Genomic DNA, 15,843 nt, shown 5'->3' with positions numbered 1-15,843 from the left:
ATTGTTTGTTTTAATTGCCTCTGTACCACCTTGGCTTGTTTCACAAAGCTGGAATGAAAATTCCTGAAATTTAAAAAAAATACATGCTGTACAATGGAATGAATCTTTTTGAGTTTAGGTGGGCTTACCCACAGGTAAATGTGCTTAGCATGGGTTCTTAGATGTTCTTAGAAGGGTGTCCATGAACTGGGCACAAAGAGTTTGTTTCCTTTAGTTTCCATTGTGTTACTTTGAGAATAATTACTTTGAAAATAATTCTTAAATGCATTTTTCAGAGGAGAGGGTTCATATTTTTCAATAGATTTTCATAGGGAAGCACATCCTAATTTAAGAACAAGTAGAGGACTACAGCCTAAGTAAAGTACCGTATGTGTATGTATGAAGGATGTTTTTATTTAACAGCAATGATATGGAGATGGAAAAACCACGCTACCAAATTCCATATTTTCATCTTTCTGGATATTTACCACATATTTACATAAATCACATATTACTTCTTTAAAAAAAAACAATCCTCAGATTACTGAGGCCCCATTCCCACTGGGCAAATAAAGCGGCTTATAATGACACGATTCTGACTTGGATTTTATTTCCGGGGCTATTCGAATCTGTTCCTTCGTTTCCATTATGAAAGGGTGCAAATTGACTCGATTTATTTTGACCCCTGTTTTCGTTCCCATTGGATTTTCCCCTGCTGTATTTTAAAGCGGAGAATCTAATCGCTTAGGCGATTAGATGTCACAGTGACGTTAGTTGCTTTGATGAATTTTGGTGTGGGCTATTTTTGTTCCCCATTCCCATTTGTGTCTTTCAAACCCATTTTTCTGTTTTGTTTTGTTTTTAAGCAGTCCTCTGGGGAAAGGAGAAGGAGCCTCTATGCCCCCAAATCCCTTTCCCTCCAAGACCCTGGTGGCGCAGTGGTTAAATGCCTGTACTGCAGCCATTCACTCAAGACCACAAGGTTGCGAGTTCAAGACCAGCAAAAGGGCCCAAGCTTGACTCAGGCTTGCATCCTTCCGAGGTCGCTAAAATGAGTACCCAGACTGTTGGGGGCAAATTAGCTTACTTGCTAATTAGCTTACTTGCTGTTCACCGCTATGATCTTTGGAATAGCGGTATATAAATAAAACAAATTATTATTAAATTATTATGTCTTCCCAAAACCCCTCTGGGGAAGGGAAACGGAGCATCCATCCTCCCAAGTCCCTTTGCCTCCCCCATTGCTCCCTGGGCTGTTTGGGGAGTGATCAAACAAGCATGTAATGCAAAGACGATCTGCTGCTCAGGCGCTCAGGTGCTCAGGCAGAGGCAAAAAAAGGAAAAAAGGAAAAAAGAATAGTTAAAAATTGTGTTCAATGGGTCTCCTCACACATAGGTCTATGAATGTGGAGCAGGGGGGAGGTTGCAGGGGGGTAATATGTTTACCTCGTTTGGAGGTCAATGTAGCAATTTGCTATGTTTGGACACCCAACAGAATGCCTAGGCAATTGAAAGCTTATTTTTTTAAAAAAATAAATTTGTCTACACATGCGATTGCCTTACCCTGCTTCCCATTCCACTGGGGGAATGGCTATGCAAATAGGAGAAAATGGCGCCAGCAATGCAGGAAAGAGAACAAGCGGGTGACACCCCCAGGCCAGCCCCTTGAGCACTGCTCCTCCCATCCCCAAGTTCCTGAATCGGACACCCTTGTCATTCCCATTCATTTGCCCTGGATCGGACTCAGGAGGCACAGGAAAAACCTCTAAAAATGTGCACCCTTTTTAAACTGGTTTATCCACCACTGATTCGGGTTTTCCAAGGAAAAATCGATTACATGGGGATCAGATCCGAATTCCAATAGGAACGATATCAGCACAATGAGGATCGAAAGTGTGCTCAAATGGAAACGATGCCCCATAATCCGCAACTTGATCCGCTCTATAAGCCAGTGGGAAAGGGGCCTAAGTATCTTTTGGCATGCCACTGCTTTTTGCTGCCATTTCGTTCCCGTAACTGAAGATTCTGAACACTCTACTTTCCTTCTCCTTTATCCTTAGCTGCTTATGCTTTAATTTAATTTGGTTGTTGTGATGAATCTGACTGTTTGGTATACAAAAGGATACGGTATTATCCTGTCAGACTGAAACATGAAACATATCACCAACAAAATTATATTGGCATTCAACATAGCCAGTAGGATTAAAGGTCAATAGGGCCAAATGAAACCAAGAACAGTAAGAGTAAAATAGTGAAGAGAACATGGATGTGTTTGCAAGAAGTACCAACAATAACATCTTTTTGCCACAGCTCAACCCTAATATTCACCATCTATCTCACATTCTATGGGCCCCTCATGCTGTTATTGCCTGGCCTGAAAGAGAGCAGTAGAAGCAGAAGGAAGAAAACAAGCAAGGCAACCAGTGGCCACCTGCTCCCCTTCCCTGCTCCCACCCACCAGATTAATTTTGCCATTGAAGATAGGAAGTGTCAAGCAACTTTGGCTGTTTGTGCACAGAATAGACAAAATGCCATCCAGGAAGGCCTTAGTGCCAGGCAAACAGAAACCCAGCCAAGCCGGCTTGGAAATGACATGGTTATATAAAAAACCAGTCAAGCATCATTAGCTATGGCAGGGAGATAGAAATGCCAGCCAGACTCCAGTATTATCTCCAGCTGCGGCCTTAATATCCTGGAAGGCAAGCCTTGTGCATAAGCAGCAACCGCTGGACATGGCCAGAGGAAAGCAAGAGCATCCAGCTGCAAGTAGAGTGGGGTATCTTCTGCAACACCCTCCTCTTTTTTCCTGCTCAGTTCTAAGCCCCAGATAAGTGGCCAAGGAAGTGGATTCTTCCTTTGCTACTATTCCCAATGGCAGCACATGCATACAGCCACACTGCCATTATGGGCAACCCCTGCTTACCTTTAGTCCCAGCCATATGCATGTGCCACCATGGGGACAACAGAACTTGAGGTCCTGCAGTTTTTAGTATCCCCCGAGGATACTGAGGTCTCACTGTACTCCCAAATTTCTCTGAGACCAGTGGCAAAATGTGGAGTTATATATTTAAGAAGGATGCTGATTCTACCCATCTCATAAAGTGGTGTCATTACAGTGGGCATCACCCTATGCAGTAACTTATGGTGTCATTCCTCACATTGACCTCCTCCCATCCCACAGCAGAGAGAATCCTTAGTAATGTTTTTTTGTACTAATGTTACTCATAAAGCGTAATTTCCATATATCGCTACATGTAACGGCAACACTTGTGACATAAACAACTAGCAAAATTCAAATTATGACTTTAAATCACAGTATCATACGCACAAGCTATATGCACAGTTTCATATGGCTAAAGTGTAGTCAAATATTCTGTTTTTAAAGAAAATGTTAAAATAATGAAAAAAAACTAAAAAAAAATTAAACATCTGAGGCCTTTCCTTTCTTCTCCCATTGAGCCTCACCTTATTCATACCATCTCCTCTGCTCAGCTCCAGCATTTTAAATGGAAGCAGGCCAATGCCATGGCCATCATCATCATCATCATCATCATCATCATCATCATCATCTATTTACAGTCATAGACCAAAGTATAAAGTACAATTACTTACAGCTAAAATTCATAAAACTCAGGAAGAATAAAACTCATAAAACATACATATATCAGATCCATGGCTGAGAAATTTGACAATTAATTCCCAGAGATTAACATGAGAATAATTAAAATCACCTCAGTAAAAAAAACATTAGGCAATCTAAATCTAAAGATCTTAAAAATCTTAGTCTAAAAATCTCAAGTTTTATTTGTCCACAGGTAATTATAGCAGAGACACAGAATCTGGAGACCATCTCTGTTATTAATGAATCTGAATCATCAAGCAGTAGTGATAGGTAATTTTTTTCTGATCTGCCTGGAAAATCTTGTAGGATTGGGATGATTAAATCAGAGTGGATGCCTTGATAAAATGGACAGTATAACAAGACATGGGCTAGAGTTTCTATGTCTACATTTGTACAAGCACAGCTATGTTTATCATATTTTTTGTTTCTTTTTACGCCATACCCTGTTTCTATCAAAAGGCAGATATGTGCAGAATCAGAGATGTGTGTCACTTGGTGCTACCCGCACCCCCTCAGTGATGCCCCTGTTCATAGAATCCACAGCTGTGAAAGCATGTGGTTTCTTTTCTAGGGGCCCAAAATAACGTACCATTTAAAAATCAAAATCTAATACTTGTTGCAACAATACTGGAGTCAAAATAGATTCAGAAATAAAACAGTATGAGAAACAGAAATAAAACAAAAGAATATAAAACACACAATAATAAAATAATAATCCCAAGTAAAACATGATTTTTAAAACAGATATGAAACAAGATTTTGAGCCCAAAGATGCTACTGAGCCCAATGTTGACATAGGCCCTAAAGAATGTGCTGAATTAAGCCTAAAACAAGCCTAGGAGATACTTAAGGAGATATTTTCAACAACAACAAAAGTGCACAGCCTGCAGAGACTAATGACTCTATTTCTCTCTAAGGTTCCCTCTGTTCAGCAAAAGGGATTCAACCCTCAAAAATTACGCTTAAACTAAATGTTGAGGAATAGAAAGTGGTGGAGAAAGGGAATGAATAGAAAGTCTTTAAATAAAGGTCAAAGAAAATTGTCATCTGAAACTCTGGGATTACTTTTAAAATGCTGTGCTCAAGCCCAGTATCAAGGAGTAAGTGGTACACAACATAATTACAGAGCTCAGTGTCCTGAGGCCTAACTAGAGAGCGGTGCTTTGAGAGAAGGTCACATAGCTAGAAAAAACAAACTGCTGGCTCCCATCTCTGGTGTCCTGTTCCAAAAAGGGGCTTCTTCTATATTTTCCCCAGGCTGCATCTAAACTGCAGAAATAAAGCAGATTGAGACCACTTTAACTGCTATGGAATTCTGGGAATTGTAGTTTTGTGAGACAATTAGGCTTCTCTGTTAGAAAGTTCTGATGCAATAACAAACTACGGTTCCCAGAACCCCACAGTATTGAGCCATGGCAGTTAAAGTGATGTCAAACTACTTCATTTCTGCAGTGTGGATGCAGTCACCATCTTCAGGAAAAAACTAAAAGGCAGTGATGCCTATCCTGAGTAGGATTGCCATAATTTGCTACCACCAAACCGGGACAAACGTTTAAAAATGTAGGACAAAATGTAGGACAAAATTTTCCTGAAAATGTAGGATGTTCAAGAAAAATGGAGGACACAACCAACTAGGAGTCAAAAACATTAATTATTTTTTTAAAAAGGCACACAACAATAGAATTTAAAGATATGGTGATGTCGGACCTGAGTCCTGACTGAATGATGCATCTGAGGAACTAGACTTGTTTATGAAAGCTCATGCTGCCTAGTTGCTGCCACTCCGCTGGAGCCTGGAGGAGGCCTTGTCATGGTGGCCTCCTTTTTGGGGCCCAGCTGGCTGGCCAGGCCCCTTGCGGCTCTGCCACGGGTGGAGGAGGCCACGGCCAGAGCCCCGACCACAACGCCAAGGCCGGAGGAGGCAGCAGCCAGGGCCCTGACCGCAGTGCCACCTCCAAGGCCTCACTGGGGCCAGAAGAGGCAGCGGCCGGGGACCCAACTGTGGTACCGCCTCCAAGGCCTTGCCAAGGCTGGAGGAAGCAGTGTCCAGGCCCCCGACCATGGCATGGCATTCAATGGGGGCAAGGCAGGCAGAGTGGTAGAGCCTGCCACCTGCCTAGGCTGCTGCGCAGCGCGCGCACACTCACCCTCTCCATTATAAAAGGATAGAGAGGATGGAGCCCTGCGCGGTTGTGCCCCTAGCCAACCGCGGGTGGCCACCTGGGAAATTAGGGCAAGCCGGGATGGGACGGCCCTAAAAACCCAGGATGGTCCCGGTTGTTCCCAGGATATGACAACCCTAATCCTGAGGAAACACAAACTCTTTGGTCACCTCTTTCAGGACTGTCCCAAGGCACTTTGCTGCTATCTCACACCTACACATTCCATTCAAGGGGAACGATACTCAGAGCAAGCCAATTTATAAGAGCCCATAAAACCCAGATTCTGCAAGACAACACCCACAACCACCAGATGTGCATTCATAAAAACTATGCAGGCATCTGCATAGGCAGATGCACCTCTGATCATTTTTAACACCAGCACTTTAGGCCCTGACATAATTTTCAAAAGCAGTAATAGATGTGGGTACAGAGAAATTACCCCTGGGCCAATGTTGCTGGAGGGAATGACCCTTTAATGTCTTTGAATTTCATGCTTGGATGGAAGACTCATGGGAGTTGCAAGGGTCGCTGTGGCTTAGTCTTCGAGTGGCCTGCATGTAATCAGTTTGTTTGCAGTAGTCATCATGATGCAGGACAGGTCTATCAATGACTGTTAGTGAGATCGCTCAATGGTCCTCTAGCAGGTAGAGAGGCCACATAGCTCTTTTTACTCTCTGCTGGCAACAGAGATAGCCCTTGCTTGTAAGCTTCTATATAGTCCCTAACTCCATGACAGCCCAGTATGAAGGGGTGCCAAAGAGAACCTCAGAACTCAGCCGTGGGTTTTAAAGCTATTATAAGTTGGGGCTTGTAAAAATTTTTAGCCATGGTCATGCTACATAGAGAATTCTAGCACTTCTAGACTTTAAAAATTAATCTTGAGGAATCCAAGCGGATTACAGCAGTAAAACAAGATACAGTTAAAAGAGAAATGCATTAAAAATTCCAAGATCCCCATCTCTCCCCCTGTCATAAAAACATAATTAAACACTAAAAAGAGATTAAACCAAGAAGAAAGGTTTAAAAAAAACATTAGTGTAAAATAAAAATTAAAATGAAGTAAAAAAATTTCAATCAGAGTGCAGGTAGAGTAAAAGATAAAGATGGAGGATAATGGGAGAAAAAAGAGGGGGGGGAGGCAGGTCAACAAGGATATTCTAGTCTGGAAAGGCCTGCCGGAGGAGAGTCGTCTTAATAGCCTTCTTAAAGGTTTCCAAGGTGGTAATCTGATGGAGCTCATCCAGCAGGTCATTCTAGAGTCTAGGAGTGGCTGCTGAAATGGACCACTGGGTCACTGCAGAAAGTCTAATCCTCTTCGATTGAAGCAGATTCTTCCCAGCAGAACGAAGAATGTGGGGAGGATGATATAAGAGAAGGTACTCCCGCAAGAAGTCAGGACCCAAGCCATGTAGGGCTTTAAAGGTTAAAACCAACACTTTGTATCTTGCCCAGAAACTAATAGGCAGCCAGTGAAGGGATTTTAAAACTGGTGTGATGTGGGCAGATCTAATAATAATAATAATAATAATAATAATAATAATAATACCGCTTTTCCAAAACTGATCAAAGCGGTGCACAACAAAGAATACAAAATACAATAATCAAAAATAACAACACGGTATATACATAACATTAAAACTTGACAATAAAAATTCAATCGCAATTTAAAACCATAAAAACCATATCAAAGCCAGCTGTGTCAGTAACCAGCCTGGCTGCCATATTCTGTACCAATTGAAGTTTCCGAGCTTGATATAAAGCCCCATGTAGAGTGCATTACAGAAGTTGAGCTGAGAGGTTAGCAGTGCATGTACCACTTTCAAGGTGTTCCCGCTCCAGGAAGGGGCGCAGCTGGCATATCAGCCGAAGCTGATAGCAAGTGCTCCTGACTGTCGCATCCACCTGGGCCATCAGATGGAGAGACGAGTCTAGGATCACCCCCAGACTGCAAACTGAGTCCTTCAGGGGACGTGTGACTCCGTCCAGAACTGACTGACATAACTCCATTCCCAGATTGGGGTCCCTATTGCAAGTTCCTCTGTCTTACCTGGATTCAATTTGAGTTTGTTTTCCCTCATCCAGTCCATTACCGCATTAAGACAGGCATTCAGAGGAGAGATGCCATCTTTAGTCCCTGCATCAGTCTGAGACATAGAGAAATATATTTGGGTGTCATCAGCATACTGATAACACCCACCTCATGTCTCCGGATGATCTCACCAAGCAGCTTCATGTAAATGTTGAACAGCATTGGGGACAGAATTGCGCCTTGAGGGACACCCGACCTGAGCTCCCTCTTAGCCGAATAACTGTCCCCAAGCGACACCATCTGGAATCTACCTGAGAGGTAGGACTGGAACCACTGCAAAGCAGAGCCTCCAATTCCCAGCTCTCTCAGGCATTGTAGAAGGATATCATGGTCAATGATATCGAAGGCCGCTGAGAGGTCCAAGAGCAACAGCAGGCTCACACTTCACCTGTCAGGGCCCAGACAAGTAAGTTTCACAAGCTCTGTTAGGAATGCTATGTAAGATACATTGACACAGCTTGTTTGTGTGTAGCCTATGGAAGAATTTTTTTGCAGTCACATCGACAAAAAGCTGGGTTCTATCACAGATCCCTGTATATTTTTCTGTAGTTTAGCAGAACCACTGGCAGTGCATAAGCCACACATAATGGACTGCAATAAAAATGACGAGGCTGTATATAAATAATAAATAATCATAAATTAGTTGGAAAATATGCTCCTTTCAAACAAGGCAAGAAAACTGGCATAATATTTCAGTCAAAATCAGTAAATTTGTAAATACTGTAAAAGTTTCCCTTTGGAACTCATTGCTGCAAGATGCAATTGTCACGTTTGAACCAAGTTTAGAAAAGGATTACATGAAAGAGATGTCTATGAGGAAGCACAAACAAGAGCTCCACATCATTACTGACTTGAAAATTCTCCCCAACAGTGAATGCTGAACTGGCCCTACATTGTTCTATTGCAACAGTCTGTGGGCTACAAGCCAGTGGTTCTCTGCTTGTCACACTGAAACCAATGATCCTGCCAAAGTTCTTGTGCCTATAGCTGCAGACAGACAGACAGCTATGGATGGACACTATTAATTGCATAAATGCTTTTTCTTAAAAAACTGTCAAGCCAGAGTTTGGAAACATTACGTCTTTAGATGGTAACTCTTAGGGGGGGGGGGGGGAATCCCCCAGCCAACATGGTGCCTGGCCATCCTGAATGGGGAATTCTGGGAGTTGCAGTTACACAAGTAATTTCCTGCTGAAGCCCAGAGAGTCAAGTAACTAGCCAGTTCATGTGGAGAATAAAATCCATCTCCCTTCCAATTTACCCCATGTCTAAGAGCCCCTTCACAAATGACAGTGATTTTGCATATGCTTTGCACTTCCATTTCAGACATTCCAATCGAACTACACATAGATGCTCAGGCATAGTTCTTTCTGGGCATAGAAGCCGAATGCCTGCTGTGGGGGAGCAGGTTGTTGACTGTGGCTTCCCACAGTGTATACATAGACCAAAATAGATGCCTGTGCAATCCTTGTATGCATCAGTTTTTCTGTGTGGAAGTAATATCCAGGTAGGGGATTGACAATATTTTGTATTAATGGGTGACTGGGGGTGGGAGAACAAAAAATGGATGAGGTATCAAGAAAGCTCTGTTTAGATGCCAAGAGAAAGTGCAGCTGCCAACTGAGAGTTGAAGATGCTTCTTCTATTTTTAAAGCACTGGATATGTAATGTTTTTCAGCCCTGTCAGTGCAGGAGACAGCCAGTCTCCCCCCAACTATTTCTCCAAGAACTCTGTTTTAACCACTTAGATTGGAGGGAGTCTGAATACATGTCAACACATAATCACAGAGCATCTGGTGCCAACATTTCTATTTTTCTGAGAATTACGTTACACTCAGATACACCCTGCCAAGATTTCAATCAGCTAAGAGCTGAGTGTGCATGCAAGTTTATGGCATTTGTAACACAGAATCCCCTGCACCTCCACTTCTACAGACATGCCTCTTTTTCCATCAACAGGAATCAGAAACCCACACAGGCAAAAATGAGGAGCCTTTTATTTGACTTAAGAGGAATGGAACTGGCCACATTTCTTCTTGTGCTATTTTCTATCATATCACTTGAGGAGAGAGATCTGTCCATGTGTGTGTCTTCTTGCAAATAAAGAGGTAAAATCAGCACTATAGTGACATCAGGGCTTACAGGGTTAGGAGCACCAGGAATCAGTGATGGTTGTTGACTTCATTTGCCTTCTCCCTTTGACTTTCCTGTTCCCTCTAACTTTAACTATAGTCCCCACAATGATTGGAGTTGTATGTGAAAGGAAGACATTTCTTCAGCAACCATCATTGCTGCAACTTCTACCTTTATACTTTGGGGAGTGGGTGCGGGTTGCTTGGTCTTAAACAGGTCATTAAGATCCATTAGCCTTTCATTTAAAAAAATCAACATGGTTCTGATACAGATGAACACTGCTGTAATTGGTTCGTTAATATACTAGACCATATACACTTCTAGACTCTTCTTGGGGTGAGCCTATTAGGGTTGTCATGATGAGCACTTGCTTATCTTTAGAATTAACCATTAGGAAAGACTCCTGACTAATTCAAATGTGTAGCCTCCTTAACAAGCATGCACACAAACATTTTCTGATATCTGGATACTCTATGGCAGTGATGGTGAACCTTTTCGAGGCCGAGTGCCCAAACTGCAACCCAAAACCCACTTATTTATTGCAAAGTGCCATGTCTCTCTGGCTTTCTAGTAACAAACTCTGGCAAACTCTGTGCAAGGACGATGGCACATGTGCCCACTTAGAGGGTTCTGAGTGCCACCTCTGGCACACGTGCCATAGGTTCGCTTCACTGCTCTATGGTAGCTGATATTTAATTGTCCCGGGAGAGATGCTAAAAGGGCAAAGTGATACAAACCAGAAAAACAATCCTCACTTTTTCTTACAACTTGTTAAGCTCTGCCTCAGCAATCCCACTGGAACTATAAGTGCCAGTTTTCCATAACAACTTAAAAGAAATGGGGACTCGGAGAATGTTTGAGAAAGTGTCACGGGTGAGATTGACACCAATTATAATATGGTGGCACATTTTGAATTTTTGAGAAATCTTTCATTCCGTGCTATTCATATGCGAGCTGTTTCATGTTACACTCCTTCCCTACAGAATGTGAATGTTGCAAAGGTTACCAAAATGCCAAGTAACAAGTTTTGAACCATTTACACTGCTATACATTACCATCAGTGGTTTTTCAAATTTTTGCTTTCGAGAAAACATTTTCCCATGTAGGCTTATTGGCTAAGGAATCTCTGCCATGGATTCTACATAAATTGCAGAGAATCATAGGAAGAGCTCTACAGAACAGGCGTGATTCATGTGGGAGGCGAGTCAAGATTGCTGAGTTTTAGCTGCCAGAATGCAGCCCTAGAACTCTTCCAAGTCTCTCCTGCTCTTGTATGTATTCATGCTAGAGGGAGACCGGCCACAGTGAAGGAACTGTCTGTTGTGGAAGCTTGATTGCTTTTACTGAGTTAATTAATTAATTATATTTTTGATCCATTCTCTGGTGAAAAATTGATCCGCATAGCAGTGTACATCAGTGGTTCTCAACCTTCCTAATGCTGCAATCCTTTAATACAGTTCCTCATGTTGTGGTGACTCCCAACCATAAAAGTGTGGTGTCTCAGTTCCTAAGACCATTTGAAATATGTGTTTTCCGATGGTCTTGGGTGACCCCTGTGAAAGGGTTATTTGACCCCCAAGGGGGTCGTGACCCACAGGTTGAGAACCGCTGGTGTACATCAATTAAAACCCATGCCAAAAGCATACACAAATAACATAAGACAAATAGCTCATCTTTATATTATAATTCAAAGATTTAGCCATGTTAGTCTGTAGAATCAGTATATATAGAGATTTTGTACTACCTTTGAGATAACTAAAAGAAAGAAACTGGCAGCATGAGTTTTTGTAGACTTCAGTCTACTTCCTCAGATGCATTTAGTGGAGTGGAAACCCGGCACAAACATATATATACCATTGGTATATGAGGGTGTCAGTTCAAATTACAAATCCTTTGTGTATGGAAATGAAGTTGCAGGTCCAATTTTAATGATGGTTGTTAGTGGACAAAGGCATAGGAAACTGGTCTTTGTGCATGGAGATGAACTGGCAGATCTGGTTTTGAAATGGGACTAGACTGTGGTGAGAGGAATAAATGATGTAGGGCATCCCTGAGGATGGGGTCAGATAGTGCTGAAGTGTGTGTAGTGTGTCAGGAAACCACACTACACACACTTCAACATTATCGGACCCCTTCAGCACTATCTGACCTGCCAATTTCGTTCTCTCAGTTAGTCTCGAAGGTGCTACAAGATCTTTCTTCGTACTCATTTTTATATTAGATAGCATGTCATAAAATTCCATGTAGCACTACTTGCTTAATACATGTGACCTCTAACAGGTCTCCTACCCTGATTTTACCTTATTCAGCTCAGGATTTCATCCAAATGAGGTACTTTAAGAAACAGCATGAGACAGTATGAAGGATGGAGTGGAATGAAAACAATGGGAGAAAACATACTAGTACATCTTAAGTAAACAAAAAGCCTTTCTATGAAACAGACAAATCAATATCAATTAATTACCCATCAGCTGAATACATAGCCCAGCATTCTACAGAAAGGATATGTGAGACGTTACAACCTCTTCTTTAAGATACCTGCTAATCTTCGGGGGGGGGGGGGGGGGGCAGGGACGTAGCCAGGATTTTGGGAAGGGGGGGTCCAGACTAAGTGCCACCATTATAATGGGGCTTGGGTGCAGCGGCACAGCAGCACACACCATTCATTTTATCTAATGGAAGGGGGGGCGGACCCCAAGAACCCCCCCCCCTTGGCTATGTCCCGGGGGGGGGGGGGGACATAATTCTCTGAAACACAGCCGGAAAGCTACTCCATGACTACAAATGAATGAACATTACAAAAGAAAACCCCTGATTTTTCCTGTCAAGACTTGAACCCTGTGTTTGTGGTATCCAGTTTTCTGCATTCAGTTTCGACTTAAAACAGAAATGCTGATAATTATATGTGTTTTCCCTCTTCCTGTGGAAAGATCTCTCCCCAGCCAAAAGACCCAAATTCTAATCTGATTAAAAAACATTTCTGGATCTATTCTGGCTTCCTTTAGCTACTAGGTTTTCAGAACACTGTTGCAATGTACTCTTTCTCATTAACTGTTTCTCTTGTTCCAGATACATAAAGAGAAGTTTTCAAAGGGTGGGTGAAATGCTATGCCCCACACAAAGAAGCAAGTGAACGCCCAAAAGGATACACACTGTCACTATGCATAAGCTCCTGATCTGGAGCAGAGTCACATTCTCTAGCTTTCCCTGATGAAGTCAGCTCTTGCCATGGAAGACTATGGCATAATAAATTGGTTCTTTTTTCCAAGTGCCCCACAAGTCTGTTCTTTTTGCTGCAGCAGAGTACTGTGTCTATTCCTTAAAAGTCCTGCCTGCTCTGTATTTATTGCCTGCAGAAATGTACTGTGAGAACACTTAGCCCACAATAAATACTGATAGAATGGAAAAGTGACCACAATGGGAATTATACCTGTTGCCTTCTGGAACCACAACAGAAGCACTGCATATGATATCATTTGCACTGTGAAAGTTTCATAATGGGACAGAGGTTATTATGTCAGAGTCAACAGCGCTGCAAGTATTATTTTTTAAAATCCATATAACTTTTTTCCGACTTGAATGTATAGTTGTGCAAGTTTCTGGATGCAGGGTATAACCTAAATTCAGAAGCATGCACAACTACAAGTTCAAGTTGAAAGAAAAGTTATATGGAAAGTCAAAGAAAAGGAGCTGATAATCAGCTGCAACCCAAAAGCTTACTACGTACCACTATATTAAGCATATTTCAAAGCATTTAGGGTTGGGGTTGATTGAATTGTTTCCAGTGAAGAAAGAGATTTTGGAATCACCCCAGATCAATTCAACAACATAATGTCAAACAAAATGTGAAAGACTTCATACAACATACTTCCTCCCTCCTATGTTTTTTTTTAAATGCTTTCATATAAATCACTATTTGGCCACACCATCCCTAAAATGCATTAGTCTGATAACCATCTGGAAAAGGTGTGGAGATCGACATTGATAAGCAGTCTGGAGACTTTTCTTTGCTGGAGAATGCTAACACATCAGAACAGCGTAGGGAAGAGGTTGTTAACTAAAAGGCAGCAGAAATGAGGCATATGAAATTATGAACAAGTCAGTAAACACAGGCAAGGGAAATTAGCATTTCAATTTACATAATACCAGGATTCCTGATACATTTAACTCACAAGTTTAAAATGCAGTGGGAGAGGGGAGTTTCCAAGCAAACCCAATTGATTTATGAAACTCCTAGTCACTAGATGTGGCAACTGGTCAAGCAGGTAATAATAATAATATAAACACCAATGAAACTGTTTCCACAATCCCAACAGAATTATTATTTTTCTTCCTTGATCAGCAGTCCCTGCAAAATGGTACACAGCAAGCTCCTTTGGCTTCAGGGTTGTAAAGACCGGGTTAAATATAACACAGAGGGGAAAGGGCTATGGCACAAGGCATGACCCTCTCTTTATCTATGAAAAAGCAGCTCTTTTAGTTGGAGTGGAAGAGGGAAAAGAAAAGAAAAAAGAAAGACAGGCTGTGCATAAGCAACCCATGCACTTGCAAAGCATAATACATTTTCCAATAAAAGGGCCCCAAAAAGGGGGGGGGGGTCTGAACATGATAGCAAAAGGGTCTGATGTCAAAGGCCCCTTACAACCGATGGGACTGAAAACTAAGTAGCAAAAGGGAAGGTGGTTACGATGCCTGTGTCCTGCCACCGCCTTCCTTGCAAGAAAGGACATTGCCTATGACATTCCCCCTTCACCTCAGGCACAGGGATGAGTTGAAGGGGCCAGTAAGTTGACTCTTGACAGCAAAAAAAAAAGTGCAGCAGGCCACCCAACACCCTGGAAAGAAGGCAGATATTCAGCCTTCCCTGGTCCCCTAAGGAACCCCCTTCCATCCACCCAACACCATCTGGACCTCAGAAAGGTGGTGGTGGTGGTGGGGGCTGTGAAGGTTTTTCATAGATGGGTGCCAGCAACCTTATAGGAAAGGACCCAGTGCAGGAGATCTGGCCCTTTGCCCATCCTGATTCCTCTGCAGGGGAAGACACTACCAAAAAAGCAGGGAAGGAGCCACCTTGGTGGACTTCCTTGGAAGGAGCCCACAGGAGGAATCGCCTTGGCCACAGCCAGGAGATCTTACTGCTCCTCTATACATCTGGACACAGAGAGACAGTTACTGCCGGCGAAGGACCCCTACCTTTCTTCCAAGGGGCAAGGGAAGCTCTCCTGTCCAAAGTCCTCAAGGCAAGGCAAGGCAAGGCAAGGCCAGCAATTAGCTCTGTTCCGTCGCTCTCCGTGGTGCTGAAAGAGGCGAAGAGACGCCGGACTTACCTGGGATGAAGCCCAGCTCCTTCTCTTTGGCACTGCAGAGCTCCCAAAGGCTGTAGCTCCTCGGCTTCTCCCCCTAGGAAGGGTTGGCAAGGCTAGGGGGGGCTTCTAGAGGGGGATCAGGGGCTGGAGGGAAGGGGATCAGCCCGCATGGAAGGATCACTGGGTCCGGAGCAAACCCTCTGCCTCTTCACTTGGGCTCCAGAGCCTTGGGCGATCGCCCCCTTTGCTTTCGGTTCAGTTTCAAGAGCATGCAAAGCCCCCCTCCCCTTCCATCAACACAGCCTTCAGTCTCCAAAGAGCCACCTAGTGGCCAAATCGGGGAATGGCTCCCCTGCCTAAAGTGGTCTCTCAATAAAATAAAGTAAAATAGAACCATTGGTGTTCATCTCTGCTGATCCAGTTTGGCATCCCTTTAATCGCCAGGGCTCCATGCCATGGAATTTTCGGACCTGCAAAACGGGATGGCTAAAACTGACCTACCTCGCAGGGCTGTTGTAGAAAGCACCAGAACAAAATGCCTCTGGCAAATGT

At 43.0% G+C, this 15,843-nt stretch overlaps 1 protein-coding gene across 2 annotated transcripts in view; it reads right to left on the bottom strand.

Annotated features, from left to right (window-relative positions):
• The window catches only part of LOC149316638 (tenascin-R-like), a 539,652-nt gene extending 524,252 nt beyond the window's left edge, over positions 1-15,400 (bottom strand). For both annotated transcript variants that reach the window (XM_089515968.1, XM_089515969.1), the window contains exon 1: positions 15,313-15,400. The gene's annotated coding sequence lies outside the window, so the exon portion shown is untranslated. The remainder of the gene's footprint in view (positions 1-15,312) is intronic.
• Positions 15,401-15,843: the final 443 nt, after the last annotated feature.

The sequence above is a fragment of the Sceloporus occidentalis genome, unplaced genomic scaffold (genome assembly GCF_023333645.1).
Source record: "Sceloporus occidentalis isolate IW3139 unplaced genomic scaffold, rSceOcc1.0.p SCAF_3, whole genome shotgun sequence".
NCBI lineage: Eukaryota > Metazoa > Chordata > Lepidosauria > Squamata > Phrynosomatidae > Sceloporus > Sceloporus occidentalis.
The sequence above is the reverse complement of the archived record's forward strand: the minus strand, read 5'-3'. Positions and strand labels throughout refer to the sequence as shown.